The following is a 25,083-nucleotide window of genomic DNA, read 5'->3' as shown; positions in this document are numbered from 1 at the left end:
GAAGCCTTTCGCTAAGACAGTTCTTGTGGAATTGGCAAAGTGATTTTTGGAAGCCCATAGAGGACTATGGTGAAAAAGGAAATATCCTCAGATGAAATCTGGAAAGAAGCTTTCTGAGAAACTCCTTAGTGTTCTGTTAATTCATCTCACAGAGTTACATCTGTTTTTCGTGGATCTCTTTGCTAGCCTTATTTCTGTGGAATCTGAGAACAGATATTTCGGATACCTTTGAAGAATATAGGGCCAATGGAAATATCCTCCGATAACAAAGAGAAAGAAGCTCTCTGAGAAAATTCTTTGTGTTCTGTGAAATCATCTCAAAGAGTTACAGCTTTACTCTCAAGAAGCCTTTCGCTTAGACAGTTCTTGTGGAATTGGCAAAGTGATATTTGGAAGCCCATAGAGGGCTAAGGTGAAAAAGGAAATATCCTCAGATGAAATATGGAAAGAAGCTTTCTGAGAAACTGCTTAGTGTTCTGTTAATTCATCTCACAGAGTTACATGTGTATTTCGTGGATCTCTTTGCTAGCCTTATTTCTGTGGAATCTGAGAACTGATATTTCGGATCCCTTTGAAGACTATAGGACCAAAGGAAATATCTTCCGATAACAAAGAGAAAGAAGCTTTCTGAGAAACTTCTTTGTGTTCTGTGAAATCATCTCACAGAGCTACAGCTTTCCCCTCAAGAAGCCTTTCGCTAAGACAGTTCTTGTGGAATTGGCAAAGTGATATTTGGAAGCCCATAGAGGGCTATGGTGAAAAAGGAAATATCCTCAGATGAAATCTGGAAAGAAGCTTTCTGAGAAACTCCTTAGTGTTCTGTTAATTCATCTCACAGAGTTACATCTGTGTTTCGTGGATCTCTTTGCTAGCCTTATTTCTGTGGAATCTGAGAACAGATATTTCGGATACCTTTGAAGAATATAGGGCCAATGGAAATATCTTCCGATAACAAAGAGAAAGAAGCTTTCTGAGAAACTTCTTTGTGTTCGGTGAAATCATCTCACAGAGTTACAGCTTTCCCCTCAAGAAGCCTTTGGATTAGACAGTTCTTGTGGAATTGGCAAAGTGATATTTGGAAGCCCATAGAGGGCTATTGTGAAAAAGGAAATATCCTCAGATGAAATCTGGAAAGAAGCTTTCTGAGAAACTGCTTAGTGTTCTGTTAATTCATCTCACAGAGTTACATCTGTGTTTCGTGGATCTCTTTGCTAGCCTTATTTCTGTGGAATCTGAGAACAGATATTTCGGATCCCTTTGAAGACTATAGGGCCAAAGGAAATATACTCCGATTACAAAGAGAAAGAAGCTTTCTGAGAAACTTCTTTGTGTTCTGTGAAATCATCTCCCAGAGTTACAGCTTTCCCCTCAAGAAGCCTTTCGCTAAGACAGTTCTTGTGGAATTGGCAAAGTGATATTTGGAAGCCCATAGAGGGCTATGGTGAAAAAGGAAATATCCTCAGATGAAATCTGGAAAGAAGCTTTCTGAGAAACTCCTTAGTGTTCTGTTAATTCATCTCACAGAGTTACATCTGTGTTTCGTGGATCTCTTTGCTAGCCTTATTTCTGTGGAATCTGAGAACAGATATTTCGGATACCTTTGAAGAATATAGGGCCAATGGAAATATCCTCCGATAACAAAGAGAAAGAAGCTCTCTGAGAAACTTCTTTGTGTTCTGTGAAATCATCTCAAAGAGTTACAGCTTTACTCTCAAGAAGCCTTTCGCTTAGACAGTTCTTGTGGAATTGGCAAAGTGATATTTGGAAGCCCATAGAGGGCTATCGTGAAAAAGGACATATCCTCAGATGAAATCTGGAAAGAAGCTTTCTGAGAAACTGCTTAGTGTTCTGTTAATTCATCTCACAGAGTTACATCTGTATTTCTTGGATCTCTTTGCTAGCCTTATTTCTGTGGATTCTGAGAATAGGTATTTCAGATCCCATTGAAGACTATAGGCACAAAGGAAATATCCTGCGATTACTAAAAGAAAGAAGCTTTCTTAGAAACCTCTTTGTGTTCTGTGAAATCATCTCACAGAGTTACAGCTTTCCCCTCAAGAAGCCTTTCGCTAAGACAGTTCTTGTGGAATTGGCAAAGTGATATTTGGAAGCCCATAGAGGGCTAAGGTGAAAAAGGAAATATCCTCAGATGATATCTGGAAAGAAGCTTTCTGAGAAACTGCTTAGTGTTCTGTTCATTCATCTCACAGAGTTACATCTGTATTTCGTGGATCTCTTTGCAAGCCTTATTTCTGTGGAATCTGAGAACAGATATTTCGGATCCCTTTGAAGATTATAGGACCAAAGGAAATATCTTCCGATAACAAAGAGAAAGAAGCTTTCTGAGAAACTTCTTTGTGTTCTGTGAAATCATCTCACAGAGTTACAGCTTTCCCCTCAAGAAGCCTTTCGCTAAGACAGTTCTTGTGGAATTGGCAAAGTGATATTTGGAAGCCCATAGAGGGCTATGGAGAAAAAGGAAATATCCTCAGATGAAATCTGGGAAGAAGCTTTCTGAGAAACTGCTTAGTGTTCTCTTAATTTATCTCACAGAGTTACATCTGTGTTTCGTGGATCTCTTTGCTAGCCTTATTTCTGTGGAATCTGAGAACAGATATTTCGGATCCCATTGAAGACTATAGGGCCAAAGGAAATATACTCCGATTACAAAGAGAAAGAAGCTTTCTGAGAAACTTCTTTGTGTTCTGTGAAATCATCTCCCAGAGTTACAGCTTTCCCCTCAAGAAGCCTTTCGCTAAGACAGTTCTTGTGGAATTGGCAAAGTGATATTTGGAAGCCCATAGAGGGCTACGGTGAAAAAGGAAATATCCTCAGATGAAATCTGGAAAGAAGCTTTCTGAGAAACTCCATAGTGTTCTGTTAATTCATCTCACAGAGTTACATCTGTGTCTCGTGGATCTCTTTGCTAGCCTTATTTCTGTGGAATCTGAGAACAGATATTTCGGATTCCTTTGAAGAATATAGGGCCAATGGAAATATCCTCCGATAACGAAGAGAAAGAAGCTCTCTGAGAAACTCCTTTGTGTTCTGTGAAATCATCTCCAAGAGTTACAGCTTTACTCTCAAGAAGCCTTTCGCTTAGACAGTTCTTGTGGAATTGGCAAAGTGATATGTGGAAGCCCATAGAGGGCTAAGGTGAAAAAGGAAATATCCTCAGATGAAATCTGGAAAGAAGCTTTCTGAGAAACTGCTTAGTGTTCTGTTAATTCATCTCACAGAGTTACATCAGTTTTTCATGGATCTCTTTGCTAGCCTTATTTCTGTGGAATCTGAGAACAGGTATTTCAGATCCCATGGAAGACTATAGGGACAAAGGAAATATCCTCCGATTACAAAGAGAAAGAAGCTTTCTTAGAAACTTCTTTGTGTTCTGTGAAATCATCTCACAGAGTTACAGCTTTCCCCTCAAGAAGCCTTTCGCTAAGACAGTTCTTGTGGAATTGGCAAAGTGATATTTGGAAGCCCATAGAGGGCTATGGTGAAAAAGGAAATATCCTCAGATGAAATCTGGAAAGAAGCTTTCTGAGAAACTGCTTAGTGTTCTGTTAATTCATCTCACAGAGTTACATCTGTATTTCGTGGATCTCTTTGCTAGCCTTATTTCTGTGGAATCTGAGAAGAGATATTTCGGATCCCATTGAAGACTATAGGGCCAATGGAAATATCCTCCAATAACAAAGAGAAAGAAGCTTTCTGAGAAACTTCTTTGTGTTCTGTGAAATCATCTCACAGAGCTACAGCTTTCCCCTCAAGAAGCCTTTCGCTAAGACAGTTCTTGTGGAATTGGCAAAGTGATATTTGGAAGCCCATAGAGGGCTATGGAGAAAAATGAAATATCCTCAGATGAAATCTGGGAAGAAGCTTTCTGAGAAACTGCTTAGTGTTCTGTTAATTCATCTCACAGAGTTACATCTGTGTTTCGTGGATCTCTTTGCTAGCCTTATTTCTGTGGAATCTGAGAACAGATATTTCGGATCCCATTGAAGACTATAGGGCCAAAGGAAATATACTCCGATTACAAAGAGAAAGAAGCTTTCTGAGAAACTTCTTTGTGTTCTGTGAAATCATCTCCCAGAGTTACAGCTTTCCCCTCAAGAAGCCTTTCGCTAAGACAGTTCTTGTGGAATTGGCAAAGTGATATTTGGAAGCCCATAGAGGGCTATGGTGAAAAAGGAAATATCCTCAGATGAAATCTGGAAAGAAGCTTTCTGAGAAACTCCTTAGTGTTCTGTTAATTCATCTCACAGAGTTACATCTGTGTTTCGTGGATCTCTTTGCTAGCCTTATTTCTGTGGAATCTGAGAACAGATATTTCGGATACCTTTGAAGACTATAGGACCAAAGGAAATATCTTCCGATAACAAAGAGAAAGAAGCTTTCTGAGAAACTTCTTTGTGTTCGGTGAAATCATCTCACAGAGTTACAGCTTTCCCCTCAAGAAGCCTTTCGCTTAGACAGTTCTTGTGGAATTGGCAAAGTGATATTTGGAAGCCCATAGAGGGCTATGGTGAAAAAGGAAATATCCTCAGATGAAATCTGGAAAGAAGCTTTCTGAGAAACTGCTTAGTGTTCGGTTAATTCATCTCACAGAGTTACATCTGTATTTCGTGGATCTCTTTGCTAGCCTTATTTGTGGGGAATCTGAGAACAGATATTTCGGATCCCTTTGAAGACTATAGGGCCAAAGGAAATATCCTCCGTTTACAAAGAGAAAGAAGCTTTCTTAGAAACCTCTTTGTGTTCTGTGAAATCATCTCACAGAATTACAGCTTTCCCTTCAAGAAGCCTTTCGCTAAGACAGTTCTTGTGGAATTGGCAAAGTGATATTTGGAAGCCCATAGAGGGCTAAGGTGAAAAAGGAAATATCCTCAGATGAAATATGGAAAGAAGCTTTCTGAGAAACTGCTTAGTGTTCTGTTAATTCATCTCACAGAGTTACATCTGTATTTCGTGGATCTCTTTGCTAGCCTTATTTCTGTGGTATCTGAGAACAGATATTTCGGATCCCTTTGAAGACTATAGGACCAAAGGAAATATCTTCCGATAACAAAGAGAAAGAAGCTTTCTGAGAAACTTCTTTGTGTTCTGTGAAATCATCTCACAGAGTTACAGCTTTCTCCTCAAGAAGCCTTTCGCTAAGACAGTTCTTGTGGAATTCGCAAAGTGATATTTGGAAGCCCATAGAGGGCTATGGTGAAAAAGGAAATATCCTCAGATGAAATCTGGAAAGAACTTCCTGAGAAACTGCTTATGGTTCGGTTAATTCATCTCACAGAGTTACATCTGTATTTCGTGGATATCTTTGCTCGCCTTATTTCTGTGGAATCTGAGAGCAGATATTTTGGATCCCTATGAAGACTATAGGGCCAAAGGAAATATCCTCCGATAACAAAGAGAAAGAAGATTTCTGAGAAACTTCTTTGTGTTCTGTGAAATCATCTCCCAGAGTTACAGCTTTCCCCTCAAGAAGCCTTTCGCTAAGACAGTTCTTGTGGAATTGGCAAAGTGATATTTGGAAGCCCATAGAGGGCTATGGTGAAAAAGGAAATATCCTCAGATGAAATCTGGAAAGAAGCTTTCTGAGAAACTGCTTAGTATTCTGTTAATTCATCTCACAGAGTTACATCTGAATTTCGTGGATCCCTTTGCTAGCCTTATTTCTGTGGAATCTGAAAACAGGTATTTCAGATCCCATTGAAGACTATAGGGACAAAGGAAATATGCTCCGATTACAAAGAGAAAGAAACTTTCTTAGAAACTTCTTTGTATTCTGTGAAATTATCTCACAGAGTTACAGCTTTCCCCTCAAGAAGCCTTTCGCTAAGACAGTTCTTGTGGAATTGGCAAACTGATATTTGGAAGAACATAGAGGGCTATGGTGAAAAAGTAAATATCCTCAGATGAAATCTGGAAAGAAGCTTTCTGAGAAACTGCTTAGTGTTCGGTTATATCATCTCACAGAGTTACATCTGTATTTCGTGGATCTTTTTGCTAGCCTTATTTGTGGGGAATCTGAGAAAAGATATTTCGGATCCCTTTGAAGACTATAGGGCCAAAGGAAATATCCTCCGATTACAAAGAGAAAGAAGCTTTCTTAGAAACTTCTTTGTGTTTTGTGTAATCATCTCACAGAGTTACAGCTTTCCCCTCAAGAAGCCTTTCGCTAAGACAGTTCTTGTGGAATTTGGAAAGTGATATTTGGAAGCCCATAAAGGGCTATGGTGAAAAAGGAAATATCCTCAGATGAAATCTGGAAAGAAGCTTTCTGAGAAACTGCTTAGTGTTCTGTTAATTCATCTCACAGAGATACATCTGTGTTTCGTGGATCTCTTTGCTAGCCTTATTTCTGTGGAATCTGAGAGCAGATATTTCGGATACCTTTGAAGACTATAGGGCCAATGGAAATATCCTCCGATAACAAAGAGAAAGAAGCTCTCTGAGAAACTTCTTTGTGTTCTGTGAAATCATCTCACAGAGTTACAGCTTTACTCTCAAGAAGCCTTTCGCTTAGACAGTTCTTGTGGAATTGGCAAAGTGAAATTTGGAAGCCCATAGAGGGCTATGGTGAAAAAGGAAATATCCTCACATGAAATCTGGAAAGAAGCTTTCTGAGAAACTGCTTAGTGTTCGGTTAATTCATCTCACAGAGTTACATCTGTATTTCGTGGATCTCTTTGCTAGCCTTATTTGTGGGGAATCTGAGAACAGATATTTCGGATCCCTTTGAAGACTATAGGGCCAAAGGAAATATCCTCCGATTACAAAGAGAAAGAAGCTTTCTTAGAAACCTCTTTGTGTTCTGTGAAATCATCTCACAGAATTACAGCATTCCCCTCTAGAAGCCTTTCGCTAAGACAGTTCTTGTGGAATTGGCAAAGTGATATTTGGAAGCCCATAGAGGGCTAAGGTGAAAAAGGAAATATCCTCAGATGAAATATGGAAAGAAGCTTTCTGAGAAACTGCTTAGTGTTCTGTTAATTCATCTCACAGAGTTACATCTGTATTTCGTGGATCTCTTTGCTAGCCTTATTTCTGTGGTATCTGAGAACAGATATTTCGGATCCCTTTGAAGACTATAGGACCAAAGGAAATATCTTCCGATAACAAAGAGAAAGAAGCTTTCTGAGAAACTTCTTTGTGTTCTGTGAAATCATCTCACAGAGTTACAGCTTTCCCCTCAAGAAGCCTTTCGCTAAGACAGTTCTTGTGGAATTGGCAAAGTGATATTTGGAAGCCCATAGAGGGCTATGGTGAAAAAGGAAATATCCTCAGATGAAATCTGGAAAGAACTTCCTGAGAAACTGCTTATGGTTCGGTTAATTCATCTCACAGAGTTACATCTGTATTTCGTTCATATCTTTGCTCGCCTTATTTCTGTGGAATCTGAGAGCAGATATTTTGGATCCCTATGAAGACTATAGGGCCAAAGGAAATATCCTCCGATAACAAAGAGAAAGAAGATTTCTGAGAAACTTCTTTGTGTTCTGTGAAATCATATCCCAGAGTTACAGCTTTCCCCTCAAGAAGCCTTTCGCTAAGACAGTTCTTGTGGAATTGGCAAAGTGATATTTGGAAGCCCATAGAGGGCTATGGTGAAAAAGGAAATATCCTCAGATGAAATCTGGAAAGAAGCTTTCTGAGAAACTGCTTAGTATTCTGTTAATTCATCTCACAGAGTTACATCTGAATTTCGTGGATCCCTTTGCTAGCCTTATTTCTGTGGAATCTGAAAACAGGTATTTCAGATCCCATTGAAGACTATAGGGACAAAGGAAATATGCTCCGATTACAAAGAGAAAGAAGCTTTCTTAGAAACTTCTTTGTGTTCTGTGAAATCATCTCACAGAGTTACAGCTTTCCCCTCAAGAAGCCTTTCGCTAAGACAGTTCTTGTGGAATTGGCAAAGTGATATTTGGAAGAACATAGAGGGCTATGGTGAAAAAGTAAATATCCTCAGATGAAATCTGGAAAGAAGCTTTCTGAGAAACTGCTTAGTGTTCGGTTATATCATCTCACAGAGTTACATCTGTATTTCGTGGATCTTTTTGCTAGCCTTATTTGTGGGGAATCTGAGAAAAGATATTTCAGATCCCTTTGAAGACTATAGGGCCAAAGGAAATATCCTCCGATTACAAAGAGAAAGAAGCTTTCTTAGAAACTTCTTTGTGTTTTGTGTAATCATCTCACAGAGTTACAGCTTTCCCCTCAAGAAGCCTTTCGCTAAGACAGTTCTTGTGGAATTTGGAAAGTGATATTTGGAAGCCCATAAAGGGCTATGGTGAAAAAGGAAATATCCTCAGATGAAATCTGGAAAGAAGCTTTCTGAGAAACTGCTTAGTGTTCTGTTAATTCATCTCACAGAGTTACATCTGTATTTCCTGGATCTCTTTGCTAGCCTTATTTCTGTGGAATCTGAGAACAGGTATTTCAGATCCCATTGAAGACTATAGGGACAAAGGAAATATCCTCCGATTACTAAGAGAAAGAAGCTTTCTTAGAAACCTCTTTGTCTTCTGTGAAATCATCTCACAGAGTTACAGCTTTCCCCTCAAGAAGCCTTTCGCTAAGACAGTTCTTGTGGAATTGGCAAAGTGATATTTGGAAGCCCGTAGAGGGCTATGGTGAAAAAGGAAATATCCTCAGATGAAATCTGGAAAGAAGCTTTCTGAGAAACTGCTTAGTGTTCTGTTAATTCATCTCACAGAGTTACATCTGTATTTCGTGGATCTCTTTGCTAGCCTTATTTCTGTGGAATCTGAGAAGAGATATTTCGGATCCCATTGAAGACTATAGGGCCAATGGAAATATCCTCCAATAACAAAGAGAAAGAAGCTTTCTGAGAAACTTCTTTGTGTTCTGTGAAATCATCTCACAGAGCTACAGCTTTCCCCTCAAGAAGCCTTTCGCTAAGACAGTTCTTGTGGAATTGGCAAAGTGATATTTGGAAGCCCATAGAGGGCTATGGAGAAAAATGAAATATCCTCAGATGAAATCTGGGAAGAAGCTTTCTGAGAAACTGCTTAGTGTTCTGTTAATTCATCTCACAGAGTTACATCTGTGTTTCGTGGATCTCTTTGCTAGCCTTATTTCTGTGGAATCTGAGAACAGATATTTCGGATCCCATTGAAGACTATAGGGCCAAAGGAAATATACTCCGATTACAAAGAGAAAGAAGCTTTCTGAGAAACTTCTTTGTGTTCTGTGAAATCATCTCCCAGAGTTACAGCTTTCCCCTCAAGAAGCCTTTCGCTAAGACAGTTCTTGTGGAATTGGCAAAGTGATATTTGGAAGCCCATAGAGGGCTATGGTGAAAAAGGAAATATCCTCAGATGAAATCTGGAAAGAAGCTTTCTGAGAAACTCCTTAGTGTTCTGTTAATTCATCTCACAGAGTTACATCTGTGTTTCGTGGATCTCTTTGCTAGCCTTATTTCTGTGGAATCTGAGAACAGATATTTCGGATACCTTTGAAGACTATAGGACCAAAGGAAATATCTTCCGATAACAAAGAGAAAGAAGCTTTCTGAGAAACTTCTTTGTGTTCGGTGAAATCATCTCACAGAGTTACAGCTTTCCCCTCAAGAAGCCTTTCGCTTAGACAGTTCTTGTGGAATTGGCAAAGTGATATTTGGAAGCCCATAGAGGGCTATGGTGAAAAAGGAAATATCCTCAGATGAAATCTGGAAAGAAGCTTTCTGAGAAACTGCTTAGTGTTCGGTTAATTCATCTCACAGAGTTACATCTGTATTTCGTGGATCTCTTTGCTAGCCTTATTTGTGGGGAATCTGAGAACAGATATTTCGGATCCCTTTGAAGACTATAGGGCCAAAGGAAATATCCTCCGTTTACAAAGAGAAAGAAGCTTTCTTAGAAACCTCTTTGTGTTCTGTGAAATCATCTCACAGAATTACAGCTTTCCCTTCAAGAAGCCTTTCGCTAAGACAGTTCTTGTGGAATTGGCAAAGTGATATTTGGAAGCCCATAGAGGGCTAAGGTGAAAAAGGAAATATCCTCAGATGAAATATGGAAAGAAGCTTTCTGAGAAACTGCTTAGTGTTCTGTTAATTCATCTCACAGAGTTACATCTGTATTTCGTGGATCTCTTTGCTAGCCTTATTTCTGTGGTATCTGAGAACAGATATTTCGGATCCCTTTGAAGACTATAGGACCAAAGGAAATATCTTCCGATAACAAAGAGAAAGAAGCTTTCTGAGAAACTTCTTTGTGTTCTGTGAAATCATCTCACAGAGTTACAGCTTTCTCCTCAAGAAGCCTTTCGCTAAGACAGTTCTTGTGGAATTGGCAAAGTGATATTTGGAAGCCCATAGAGGGCTATGGTGAAAAAGGAAATATCCTCAGATGAAATCTGGAAAGAACTTCCTGAGAAACTGCTTATGGTTCGGTTAATTCATCTCACAGAGTTACATCTGTATTTCGTGGATATCTTTGCTCGCCTTATTTCTGTGGAATCTGAGAGCAGATATTTTGGATCCCTATGAAGACTATAGGGCCAAAGGAAATATCCTCCGATAACAAAGAGAAAGAAGATTTCTGAGAAACTTCTTTGTGTTCTGTGAAATCATCTCCCAGAGTTACAGCTTTCCCCTCAAGAAGCCTTTCGCTAAGACAGTTCTTGTGGAATTGGCAAAGTGATATTTGGAAGCCCATAGAGGGCTATGGTGAAAAAGGAAATATCCTCAGATGAAATCTGGAAAGAAGCTTTCTGAGAAACTGCTTAGTATTCTGTTAATTCATCTCACAGAGTTACATCTGAATTTCGTGGATCCCTTTGCTAGCCTTATTTCTGTGGAATCTGAAAACAGGTATTTCAGATCCCATTGAAGACTATAGGGACAAAGGAAATATGCTCCGATTACAAAGAGAAAGAAACTTTCTTAGAAACTTCTTTGTGTTCTGTGAAATTATCTCACAGAGTTACAGCTTTCCCCTCAAGAAGCCTTTCGCTAAGACAGTTCTTGTGGAATTGGCAAAGTGATATTTGGAAGAACATAGAGGGCTATGGTGAAAAAGTAAATATCCTCAGATGAAATCTGGAAAGAAGCTTTCTGAGAAACTGCTTAGTGTTCGGTTATATCATCTCACAGAGTTACATCTGTATTTCGTGGATCTTTTTGCTAGCCTTATTTGTGGGGAATCTGAGAAAAGATATTTCGGATCCCTTTGAAGACTATAGGGCCAAAGGAAATATCCTCCGATTACAAAGAGAAAGAAGCTTTCTTAGAAACTTCTTTGTGTTTTGTGTAATCATCTCACAGAGTTACAGCTTTCCCCTCAAGAAGCCTTTCGCTAAGACAGTTCTTGTGGAATTTGGAAAGTGATATTTGGAAGCCCATAAAGGGCTATGGTGAAAAAGGAAATATCCTCAGATGAAATCTGGAAAGAAGCTTTCTGAGAAACTGCTTAGTGTTCTGTTAATTCATCTCACAGAGATACATCTGTGTTTCGTGGATCTCTTTGCTAGCCTTATTTCTGTGGAATCTGAGAGCAGATATTTCGGATACCTTTGAAGACTATAGGGCCAATGGAAATATCCTCCGATAACAAAGAGAAAGAAGCTCTCTGAGAAACTTCTTTGTGTTCTGTGAAATCATCTCACAGAGTTACAGCTTTACTCTCAAGAAGCCTTTCGCTTAGACAGTTCTTGTGGAATTGGCAAAGTGAAATTTGGAAGCCCATAGAGGGCTATGGTGAAAAAGGAAATATCCTCACATGAAATCTGGAAAGAAGCTTTCTGAGAAACTGCTTAGTGTTCGGTTAATTCATCTCACAGAGTTACATCTGTATTTCGTGGATCTCTTTGCTAGCCTTATTTGTGGGGAATCTGAGAACAGATATTTCGGATCCCTTTGAAGACTATAGGGCCAAAGGAAATATCCTCCGATTACAAAGAGAAAGAAGCTTTCTTAGAAACCTCTTTGTGTTCTGTGAAATCATCTCACAGAATTACAGCATTCCCCTCTAGAAGCCTTTCGCTAAGACAGTTCTTGTGGAATTGGCAAAGTGATATTTGGAAGCCCATAGAGGGCTAAGGTGAAAAAGGAAATATCCTCAGATGAAATATGGAAAGAAGCTTTCTGAGAAACTGCTTAGTGTTCTGTTAATTCATCTCACAGAGTTACATCTGTATTTCGTGGATCTCTTTGCTAGCCTTATTTCTGTGGTATCTGAGAACAGATATTTCGGATCCCTTTGAAGACTATAGGACCAAAGGAAATATCTTCCGATAACAAAGAGAAAGAAGCTTTCTGAGAAACTTCTTTGTGTTCTGTGAAATCATCTCACAGAGTTACAGCTTTCCCCTCAAGAAGCCTTTCGCTAAGACAGTTCTTGTGGAATTGGCAAAGTGATATTTGGAAGCCCATAGAGGGCTATGGTGAAAAAGGAAATATCCTCAGATGAAATCTGGAAAGAACTTCCTGAGAAACTGCTTATGGTTCGGTTAATTCATCTCACAGAGTTACATCTGTATTTCGTTCATATCTTTGCTCGCCTTATTTCTGTGGAATCTGAGAGCAGATATTTTGGATCCCTATGAAGACTATAGGGCCAAAGGAAATATCCTCCGATAACAAAGAGAAAGAAGATTTCTGAGAAACTTCTTTGTGTTCTGTGAAATCATATCCCAGAGTTACAGCTTTCCCCTCAAGAAGCCTTTCGCTAAGACAGTTCTTGTGGAATTGGCAAAGTGATATTTGGAAGCCCATAGAGGGCTATGGTGAAAAAGGAAATATCCTCAGATGAAATCTGGAAAGAAGCTTTCTGAGAAACTGCTTAGTATTCTGTTAATTCATCTCACAGAGTTACATCTGAATTTCGTGGATCCCTTTGCTAGCCTTATTTCTGTGGAATCTGAAAACAGGTATTTCAGATCCCATTGAAGACTATAGGGACAAAGGAAATATGCTCCGATTACAAAGAGAAAGAAGCTTTCTTAGAAACTTCTTTGTGTTCTGTGAAATCATCTCACAGAGTTACAGCTTTCCCCTCAAGAAGCCTTTCGCTAAGACAGTTCTTGTGGAATTGGCAAAGTGATATTTGGAAGAACATAGAGGGCTATGGTGAAAAAGTAAATATCCTCAGATGAAATCTGGGAAGAAGCTTTCTGAGAAACTGCTTAGTGTTCTGTTAATTCATCTCACAGAGTTACATCTGTGTTTCGTGGATCTCTTTGCTAGCCTTATTTCTGTGGTATCTGAGAACAGATATTTCGGATCCCTTTGAAGACTATAGGACCAAAGGAAATATCTTCCGATAACAAAGAGAAAGAAGCTTTCTGAGAAACTTCTTTGTGTTCTGTGAAATCATCTCACAGAGTTACAGCTTTCTCCTCAAGAAGCCTTTCGCTAAGACAGTTCTTGTGGAATTGGCAAAGTGATATTTGGAAGCCCATAGAGGGCTATGGTGAAAAAGGAAATATCCTCAGATGAAATCTGGAAAGAACTTCCTGAGAAACTGCTTATGGTTCGGTTAATTCATCTCACAGAGTTACATCTGTATTTCGCGGATATCTTTGCTCGCCTTATTTCTGTGGAATCTGAGAGCAGATATTTTGGATCCCTATGAAGACTATAGGGCCAAAGGAAATATCCTCCGATAACAAAGAGAAAGAAGATTTCTGAGAAACTTCTTTGTGTTCTGTGAAATCATCTCCCAGAGTTACAGCTTTCCCCTCAAGAAGCCTTTCGCTAAGACAGTTCTTGTGGAATTGGCAAAGTGATATTTGGAAGCCCATAGAGGGCTATGGTGAAAAAGGAAATATCCTCAGATGAAATCTGGAAAGAAGCTTTCTGAGAAACTGCTTAGTATTCTGTTAATTCATCTCACAGAGTTACATCTGAATTTCGTGGATCCCTTTGCTAGCCTTATTTCTGTGGAATCTGAAAACAGGTATTTCAGATCCCATTGAAGACTATAGGGACAAAGGAAATATGCTCCGATTACAAAGAGAAAGAAACTTTCTTAGAAACTTCTTTGTGTTCTGTGAAATTATCTCACAGAGTTACAGCTTTCCCCTCAAGAAGCCTTTCGCTAAGACAGTTCTTGTGGAATTGGCAAAGTGATATTTGGAAGAACATAGAGGGCTATGGTGAAAAAGTAAATATCCTCAGATGAAATCTGGAAAGAAGCTTTCTGAGAAACTGCTTAGTGTTCGGTTATATCATCTCACAGAGTTACATCTGTATTTCGTGGATCTTTTTGCTAGCCTTATTTGTGGGGTATCTGAGAAAAGATATTTCGGATCCCTTTGAAGACTATAGGGCCAAAGGAAATATCCTCCGATTACAAAGAGAAAGAAGCTTTCTTAGAAACTTCTTTGTGTTTTGTGTAATCATCTCACAGAGTTACAGCTTTCCCCTCAAGAAGCCTTTCGCTAAGACAGTTCTTGTGGAATTTGGAAAGTGATATTTGGAAGCCCATAAAGGGCTATGGTGAAAAAGGAAATATCCTCAGATGAAATCTGGAAAGAAGCTTTCTGAGAAACTGCTTAGTGTTCTGTTAATTCATCTCACAGAGATACATCTGTGTTTCGTGGATCTCTTTGCTAGCCTTATTTCTGTGGAATCTGAGAGCAGATATTTCGGATACCTTTGAAGACTATAGGGCCAATGGAAATATCCTCCGATAACAAAGAGAAAGAAGCTCTCTGAGAAACTTCTTTGTGTTCTGTGAAATCATCTCACAGAGTTACAGCTTTACTCTCAAGAAGCCTTTCGCTTAGACAGTTCTTGTGGAATTGGCAAAGTGAAATTTGGAAGCCCATAGAGGGCTATGGTGAAAAAGGAAATATCCTCACATGAAATCTGGAAAGAAGCTTTCTGAGAAACTGCTTAGTGTTCGGTTAATTCATCTCACAGAGTTACATCTGTATTTCGTGGATCTCTTTGCTAGCCTTATTTGTGGGGAATCTGAGAACAGATATTTCGGATCCCTTTGAAGACTATAGGGCCAAAGGAAATATCCTCCGATTACAAAGAGAAAGAAGCTTTCTTAGAAACCTCTTTGTGTTCTGTGAAATCATCTCACAGAATTACAGCATTCCCCTCTAGAAGCCTTTCGCTAAGACAGTTCTTGTGGAATTGGCAAAGTGATATTTGGAAGCCCATAGAGGGCTAAGGTGAAAAAGGAAATATCCTCAGATGAAATATGGAAAGAAGCTTTCTGAGAAACTGCTTAGTGTTCTGTTAATTCATCTCACAGAGTTACATCTGTATTTCGTGGATCTCTTTGCTAGCCTTATTTCTGTGGTATCTGAGAACAGATATTTCGGATCCCTTTGAAGACTATAGGACCAAAGGAAATATCTTCCGATAACAAAGAGAAAGAATCTTTCTGAGAAACTTCTTTGTGTTCTGTGAAATCATCTCACAGAGTTACAGCTTTCCCCTCAAGAAGCCTTTCGCTAAGACAGTTCTTGTGGAATTGGCAAAGTGATATTTGGAAGAACATAGAGGGCTATGGTGAAAAAGTAAATATCCTCAGATGAAATCTGGAAAGAAGCTTTCTGAGAAACTGCTTAGTGTTCGGTTATATCATCTCACAGAGTTACATCTGTATTTCGTGGATCTTTTTGCTAGCCTTATTTGTGGGGAATCTGAGAAAAGATATTTCGGATCCCTTTGAAGACTATAGGGCCAAAGGAAATATCCTCCGATTACAAAGAGAAAGAAGCTTTCTTAGAAACTTCTTTGTGTTTTGTGTAATCATCTCACAGAGTTACAGCTTTCCCCTCAAGAAGCCTTTCGCTAAGACAGTTCTTGTGGAATTTGGAAAGTGATATTTGGAAGCCCATAAAGGGCTATGGTGAAAAAGGAAATATCCTCAGATGAAATCTGGAAAGAAGCTTTCTGAGAAACTGCTTAGTGTTCTGTTAATTCATCTCACAGAGATACATCTGTGTTTCGTGGATCTCTTTGCTAGCCTTATTTCTGTGGAATCTGAGAGCAGATATTTCGGATACCTTTGAAGACTATAGGGCCAATGGAAATATCCTCCGATAACAAAGAGAAAGAAGCTCTCTGAGAAACTTCTTTGTGTTCTGTGAAATCATCTCACAGAGTTACAGCTTTACTCTCAAGAAGCCTTTCGCTTAGACAGTTCTTGTGGAATTGGCAAAGTGAAATTTGGAAGCCCATAGAGGGCTATGGTGAAAAAGGAAATATCCTCACATGAAATCTGGAAAGAAGCTTTCTGAGAAACTGCTTAGTGTTCGGTTAATTCATCTCACAGAGTTACATCTGTATTTCGTGGATCTCTTTGCTAGCCTTATTTGTGGGGAATCTGAGAACAGATATTTCGGATCCCTTTGAAGACTATAGGGCCAAAGGAAATATCCTCCGATTACAAAGAGAAAGAAGCTTTCTTAGAAACCTCTTTGTGTTCTGTGAAATCATCTCACAGAATTACAGCATTCCCCTCTAGAAGCCTTTCGCTAAGACAGTTCTTGTGGAATTGGCAAAGTGATATTTGGAAGCCCATAGAGGGCTAAGGTGAAAAAGGAAATATCCTCAGATGAAATATGGAAAGAAGCTTTCTGAGAAACTGCTTAGTGTTCTGTTAATTCATCTCACAGAGTTACATCTGTATTTCGTGGATCTCTTTGCTAGCCTTATTTCTGTGGTATCTGAGAACAGATATTTCGGATCCCTTTGAAGACTATAGGACCAAAGGAAATATCTTCCGATAACAAAGAGAAAGAAGCTTTCTGAGAAACTTCTTTGTGTTCTGTGAAATCATCTCACAGAGTTACAGCTTTCCCCTCAAGAAGCCTTTCGCTAAGACAGTTCTTGTGGAATTGGCAAAGTGATATTTGGAAGCCCATAGAGGGCTATGGTGAAAAAGGAAATATCCTCAGATGAAATCTGGAAAGAACTTCCTGAGAAACTGCTTATGGTTCGGTTAATTCATCTCACAGAGTTACATCTGTATTTCGTTCATATCTTTGCTCGCCTTATTTCTGTGGAATCTGAGAGCAGATATTTTGGATCCCTATGAAGACTATAGGGCCAAAGGAAATATCCTCCGATAACAAAGAGAAAGAAGATTTCTGAGAAACTTCTTTGTGTTCTGTGAAATCATATCCCAGAGTTACAGCTTTCCCCTCAAGAAGCCTTTCGCTAAGACAGTTCTTGTGGAATTGGCAAAGTGATATTTGGAAGCCCATAGAGGGCTATGGTGAAAAAGGAAATATCCTCAGATGAAATCTGGAAAGAAGCTTTCTGAGAAACTGCTTAGTATTCTGTTAATTCATCTCACAGAGTTACATCTGAATTTCGTGGATCCCTTTGTTAGCCTTATTTCTGTGGAATCTGAAAACAGGTATTTCAGATCCCATTGAAGACTATAGGGACAAAGGAAATATGCTCCGATTACAAAGAGAAAGAAGCTTTCTTAGAAACTTCTTTGTGTTCTGTGAAATCATCTCACAGAGTTACAGCTTTCCCCTCAAGAAGCCTTTCGCTAAGACAGTTCTTGTGGAATTGGCAAAGTGATATTTGGAAGAACATAGAGGGCTATGGTGAAAAAGTAAATATCCTCAGATGAAATCTGGGAAGAAGCTTTCTGAGAAACTGCTTAGTGTTCTGTTAATTCATCTCACAGAGTTACATCTGTGTTTCGTGGATCTCTTTGCTAGCCTTATTTCTGTGGTATCTGAGAACAGATATTTCGGATCCCTTTGAAGACTATAGGACCAAAGGAAATATCTTCCGATAACAAAGAGAAAGAAGCTTTCTGAGAAACTTCTTTGTGTTCTGTGAAATCATCTCACAGAGTTACAGCTTTCTCCTCAAGAAGCCTTTCGCTAAGACAGTTCTTGTGGAATTGGCAAAGTGATATTTGGAAGCCCATAGAGGGCTATGGTGAAAAAGGAAATATCCTCAGATGAAATCTGGAAAGAACTTCCTGAGAAACTGCTTATGGTTCGGTTAATTCATCTCACAGAGTTACATCTGTATTTCGCGGATATCTTTGCTCGCCTTATTTCTGTGGAATCTGAGAGCAGATATTTTGGATCCCTATGAAGACTATAGGGCCAAAGGAAATATCCTCCGATAACAAAGAGAAAGAAGATTTCTGAGAAACTTCTTTGTGTTCTGTGAAATCATCTCCCAGAGTTACAGCTTTCCCCTCAAGAAGCCTTTCGCTAAGACAGTTCTTGTGGAATTGGCAAAGTGATATTTGGAAGCCCATAGAGGGCTATGGTGAAAAAGGAAATATCCTCAGATGAAATCTGGAAAGAAGCTTTCTGAGAAACTGCTTAGTATTCTGTTAATTCATCTCACAGAGTTACATCTGAATTTCGTGGATCCCTTTGCTAGCCTTATTTCTGTGGAATCTGAAAACAGGTATTTCAGATCCCATTGAAGACTATAGGGACAAAGGAAATATGCTCCGATTACAAAGAGAAAGAAACTTTCTTAGAAACTTCTTTGTGTTCTGTGAAATTATCTCACAGACTTACAGCTTTCCCCTCAAGAAGCCTTTCGCTAAGACAGTTCTTGTGGAATTGGCAAAGTGATATTTGGAAGAACATAGAGGGCTATGGTGAAAAAGTAAATATCCTCAGATGAAATCTGGAAAGAAGCTTTCTGAGAAACTGCTTAGTGTTCGGTTATATCATCTCACAGAGTTACATCTGTATTTCGTGGATCTTTTTGCTAGCCTTATTTGTGGGGTATCTGAGAAAAGATATTTCGGATCCCTTTGAAGACTATAGGGCCAAAGGAAATATCCTCCGATTACAAAGAGAAAGAAGCTTTCTTAGAAACTTCTTTGTGTTTTGTGTAATCATCTCACAGAGTTACAGCTTTCCCCTCAAGAAGCCTTTCGCTAAGACAGTTCTTGTGGAATTTGGAAAGTGATATTTGGAAGCCCATAAAGGGCTATGGTGAAAAAGGAAATATCCTCAGATGAAATCTGGAAAGAAGCTTTCTGAGAAACTGCTTAGTGTTCTGTTAATTCATCTCACAGAGATACATCTGTGTTTCGTGGATCTCTTTGCTAGCCTTATTTCTGTGGAATCTGAGAGCAGATATTTCGGATACCTTTGAAGACTATAGGGCCAATGGAAATATCCTCCGATAACAAAGAGAAAGAAGCTCTCTGAGAAACTTCTTTGTGTTCTGTGAAATCATCTCACAGAGTTACAGCTTTACTCTCAAGAAGCCTTTCGCTTAGACAGTTCTTGTGGAATTGGCAAAGTGAAATTTGGAAGCCCATAGAGGGCTATGGTGAAAAAGGAAATATCCTCACATGAAATCTGGAAAGAAGCTTTCTGAGAAACTGCTTAGTGTTCGGTTAATTCATCTCACAGAGTTACATCTGTATTTCGTGGATCTCTTTGCTAGCCTTATTTGTGGGGAATCTGAGAACAGATATTTCGGATCCCTTTGAAGACTATAGGGCCAAAGGAAATATCCTCCGATTACAAAGAGAAAGAAGCTTTCTTAGAAACCTCTTTGTGTTCTGTGAAATCATCTCACAGAATTACAGCATTCCCCTCTAGAAGCCTTTCGCTAAGACAGTTCTTGTGGAATTGGCAAAGTGATATTTGGAAGCCCATAGAGGGCTAAGGTGAAAAAGGAAATATCCTCAGATGAAATATGGAAAGAAGCTTTCTGAGAAACTGCTTAGTGTTCTGTTAATTCATCTCACAGAGTTACATCTGTATTTCGTGGATCTCTTTGCTAGCCTTATTTCTGTGGTATCTGAGAACAGATATTTCGGATCCCTTTGAAGACTATAGGACCAAAGGAAATATCTTCCGATAACAAAGAGAAAGAAGCTTTCTGAGAAACTTCTTTGTGTTCTGTGAAATCATCTCACAGAGTTACAGCTTTCCCCTCAAGAAGCCTTTCGCTAAGACAGTTCTTGTGGAATTGGCAAAGTGATATTTGGAAGCCCATAGAGGGCTATGGTGAAAAAGGAAATATCCTCAGATGAAATCTGGAAAGAACTTCCTGAGAAACTGCTTATGGTTCGGTTAATTCATCTCACAGAGTTACATCTGTATTTCGTTCATATCTTTGCTCGCCTTATTTCTGTGGAATCTGAGAGCAGATATTTTGGATCCCTATGAAGACTATAGGGCCAAAGGAAATATCCTCCGATAACAAAGAGAAAGAAGATTTCTGAGAAACTTCTTTGTGTTCTGTGAAATCATATCCCAGAGTTACAGCTTTCCCCTCAAGAAGCCTTTCGCTAAGACAGTTCTTGTGGAATTGGCAAAGTGATATTTGGAAGCCCATAGAGGGCTATGGTGAAAAAGGAAATATCCTCAGATGAAATCTGGAAAGAAGCTTTCTGAGAAACTGCTTAGTATTCTGTTAATTCATCTCACAGAGTTACATCTGAATTTCGTGGATCCCTTTGCTAGCCTTATTTCTGTGGAATCTGAAAACAGGTATTTCAGATCCCATTGAAGACTATAGGGACAAAGGAAATATGCTCCGATTACAAAGAGAAAGAAGCTTTCTTAGAAACTTCTTTGTGTTCTGTGAAATCATCTCACAGAGTTACAGCTTTCCCCTCAAGAAGCCTTTCGCTAAGACAGTTCTTGTGGAATTGGCAAAGTGATATTTGGAAGAACATAGAGGGCTATGGTGAAAAAGTAAATATCCTCAGATGAAATCTGGAAAGAAGCTTTCTGAGAAACTGCTTAGTGTTCGGTTATATCATCTCACAGAGTTACATCTGTATTTCGTGGATCTTTTTGCTAGCCTTATTTGTGGGGAATCTGAGAAAAGATATTTCGGATCCCTTTGAAGACTATAGGGCCAAAGGAAATATCCTCCGATTACAAAGAGAAAGAAGCTTTCTTAGAAACTTCTTTGTGTTTTGTGTAATCATCTCACAGAGTTACAGCTTTCCCCTCAAGAAGCCTTTCGCTAAGACAGTTCTTGTGGAATTTGGAAAGTGATATTTGGAAGCCCATAAAGGGCTATGGTGAAAAAGGAAATATCCTCAGATGAAATCTGGAAAGAAGCTTTCTGAGAAACTGCTTAGTGTTCTGTTAATTCATCTCACAGAGTTACATCTGTATTTCCTGGATCTCTTTGCTAGCCTTATTTCTGTGGAATCTGAGAACAGGTATTTCAGATCCCATTGAAGACTATAGGGACAAAGGAAATATCCTCCGATTACTAAGAGAAAGAAGCTTTCTTAGAAACCTCTTTGTGTTCTGTGAAATCATCTCACAGAGTTACAGCTTTCCCCTCAAGAAGCCTTTCGCTAAGACAGTTCTTGTGGAATTGGCAAAGTGATATTTGGAAGCCCGTAGAGGGCTATGGTGAAAAAGGAAATATCCTCAGATGATATCTGGAAAGAAGCTTTCTGAGAAACTGCTTAGTGTTCTGTTAATTCGTCTCACAGAGTTACATCTGTGTTTCGTGGATCTCTTTGCTAGCCTTATTTCTGTGGAATCTGAGAACAGATATTTCGGATCCCATTGAAGACTATAGGGCCAAAGGAAATATACTCCGATTACAAAGAGAAAGAAGCTTTCTGAGAAACTTCTTTGTGTTCTGTGAAATCATCTCCCAGAGTTACAGCTTTCCCCTCAAGAAGCCCTTCGCTAAGACAGTTCTTGTGGAATTGGCAAAGTGATATTTGGAAGCCCATAGAGGGCTATGGTGAAAAAGGACATATCCTCAGATGAAATCTGGAAAGAAGCTTTCTGAGAAACTGCTTAGTGTTCTGTTAATTCATCTCACAGAGTTACATGTGTATTTCGTGGATCTCTTTGCTAGCCTTATTTCTGTGGAATCTGAGAAGAGATATTTCGGATCCCATTGAAGACTATAGGGCCAATGGAAATATCCTCCGATAACAAAGAGAAAGAAGCTTTCTGAGAAACTTCTTTGTGTTCTGTGAAATCATCTCACAGAGTTACAGCTTTCCACTCAAGAAGCCTTTCGCTAAGACAGTTCTTGTGGAATTGGCAAAGTGATATTTGGAAGCCCATAGAGGGCTATGGTGAAAAAGGAAATATCCTCAGATGAAATCTGGAAAGAAGCTTTCTGAGAAACTGCTTAGTGTTCGGTTAATTCATCTCACCGAGTTACATCTGTATTTCGTGGTTCTCTTTGCTAGCCTAATTTGTGGGGAATCTGAGAACAGATACTTCGGATCCCATTGAAGACTATAGGGCCAAAGGAAATATCCTCCGATTACAAAGAGAAAGAAGCTTTCTTAGAAACTTCTTTGTGTTCTGTGAAATCATCTCACAGAGTTACAGCTTTCCCCTCAAGAAGCCTTTCGCTAAGACAGTTCTTGTGGAATTGGCAAAGTGATATTTGGAAGCCCATAGAGGGCTATGGTGAAAAAGGAAATATCCTCAGATGAAATCTGGAAAGAAGCTTTCTGAGAAACTGCTTAGTGTTCTGTTAATTTATCTCACAGAGTTACATCCGTATTTCGTTTATCTCTTTGCTAGCCTTATTTCTGTGGAATCTGAGAACAGGTATTTCAGATCCCATGGAAGACTATAGGGACAAAGGAAATATCCTCCGATTACAAAGAGAAAGATGCTTTCTTAGAAACTTCTTTGTGTTCTGTGAAATCATCTCACAGAGTTACAGCTTTCCCCTCAAGAAGCCTTTCGCTAAGACAGTTCTTGTGGAATTGGCAAAGTGATATTTGGAAGCCCCTAGAGGGCTATGGTGAAAAAGGAAATATCCTCAGATGAAATCTGGAAAGAAGCTTTCTGAGAAACTCCTTAGTGTTCTGTTAATTCATCTCACAGAGTTACATCTGTGTTTCATGGATCTCTTTGCTAGCCTTATTTCTGTGGAATCTGAGAACAGATATTTCGGATACCTTTGAAGACTATAGGACCAAAGGAAATATCTTCCGATAACAAAGAGAAAGAAGCTTTCTGAGAAACTTCTTTGTGTTCGGTGAAATCATCTCACAGAGTTACAGCTTTCCCCTCAAGAAGCCTTTCGCTAAGACAGTTCTTGTGGAATTGGCAAAGTGATATTTGGAAGCCCATAGAGGGCTATGGTGAAAAAGGAAATATCCTCAGATGAAATCTGGAAAGAAGCTTTCTGAGAAACTGCTTAGTGTTCTGTTAATTTATCTCACAGAGTTACATCCGTATTTCGTTTATCTCTTTGCTAGCCTTATTTCTGTGGAATCTGAGAACAGGTATTTCAGATCCCATGGAAGACTATAGGGACAAAGGAAATATCCTCCGATTACAAAGAGAAAGATGCTTTCTTAGAAACTTCTTTGTGTTCTGTGAAATCATCTCACAGAGTTACAGCTTTCCCCTCAAGAAGCCTTTCGCTAAGACAGTTCTTGTGGAATTGGCAAAGTGATATTTGGAAGCCCCTAGAGGGCTATGGTGAAAAAGGAAATATCCTCAGATGAAATCTGGAAAGAAGCTTTCTGAGAAACTCCTTAGTGTTCTGTTAATTCATCTCACAGAGTTACATCTGTGTTTCATGGATCTCTTTGCTAGCCTTATTTCTGTGGAATCTGAGAACAGATATTTCGGATACCTTTGAAGACTATAGGACCAAAGGAAATATCTTCCGATAACAAAGAGAAAGAAGCTTTCTGAGAAACTTCTTTGTGTTCGGTGAAATCATCTCACAGAGTTACAGCTTTCCCCTCAAGAAGCCTTTCGCTTAGACAGTTCTTGTGGAATTGGCAAAGTGATATTTGGAAGCCCATAGAGGGCTATGGTGAAAAAGGAAATATCCTCAGATGAAATCTGGAAAGAAGCTTTCTGAGAAACTGCTTAGTGTTCTGTTAATTCATCTCACAGAGTTACATCTGTGTTTCGTGGATCTCTTTGCTAGCCTTATTTCTGTGGAATCTGAGAACAGATATTTCGGATCCCATTGAAGACTATAGGGCCAAAGGAAATTTACTCCGATTACAAAGAGAAAGAAGCTTTCTGAGAAACTTCTTTGTGTTCTGTGAAATCATCTCCCAGAGTTACAGCTTTCCCCTCAAGAAGCCTTTCGCTAAGACAGTTCTTGTGGAATTGGCAAAGTGATATTTGGAAGCCCATAGAGGGCTATGGTGAAAAAGGAAATATCCTCAGGTGAAATCTGGAAAGAAGCTTTCTGAGAAACTCCTTAGTGTTCTGTGAATTCATCTCACAGAGATACATCTGTGTTTCGTGGATCTCTTTGCTAGCCTTATTTCTGTGGAATCTGAGAACAGATATTTCGGATACCTTTGAAGACTATAGGGCCAATGGAAATATCCTCCGATAACAAAGAGAAAGAAGCTCTCTGAGAAACTTCTTTGTGTTCGGTGAAATCATCTCACAGAGTTACAGCTTTACTCTCAAGAAGCCTTTCGCTTAGACAGTTCTTGTGGAATTGGCAAAGTGATATTTGGAAGCCCATAGAGGGCTATGGTGAAAAAGGAAATATCCTCACATGAAATCTGGAAGGAAGCTTTCTGAGAAACTGCTTAGTATTCGGTTAATTCATCTCACAGAGTTACATCTGTATTTCGTGGATCTTTTGCTAGCCTTATTTGTGGGGAATCTGAGAACAGATATTTCGGATCCCTTTGAAGACTATAGGGCCAAAGGAAATATCCTCCGATTACAAAGAGAAAGAAGCTTTCTTAGAAACCTCTTTGTGTTCTGTGAAATCATCTCACAGAAGTACAGCTTTCCCCTCAAGAAGCCTTTCGCTAAGATAGTTCTTGTGGAATTGGCAAAGTGATATTTGGAAGCCCATAGAGGGCTAAGGTGAAAAAGGAAATATCCTCAGATGAAATATGGAAAGAAGCTTTCTGAGAAACTGCTTAGTGTTCTGTTAATTTATCTCACAGAGTTACATCTGTATTTCGTGGATCTCTTTGCTAGCCTTATTTCTGTGGTATCTGAGAACAGATATTTCGGATCCCTTTGAAGACTATAGGACCAAAGGAAATATCTTCCGATAACAAAGAGAAAGAAGCTTTCTGAGAAACTTCTTTGTGTTCTGTGAAATCATCTCACAGAGTTACAGCTTTCCCCTCAAGAAGCCTTTCGCTAAGACAGTTCTTGTGGAATTGGCAAAGTGATATTTGGAAG

The sequence above is a fragment of the Macaca mulatta genome, chromosome 10, assembly GCF_049350105.2.
Source record: "Macaca mulatta isolate MMU2019108-1 chromosome 10, T2T-MMU8v2.0, whole genome shotgun sequence".
Taxonomy (NCBI): Eukaryota; Metazoa; Chordata; class Mammalia; order Primates; family Cercopithecidae; genus Macaca; species Macaca mulatta.
The sequence above is the reverse complement of the archived record's forward strand: the minus strand, read 5'-3'. Positions refer to the sequence as shown.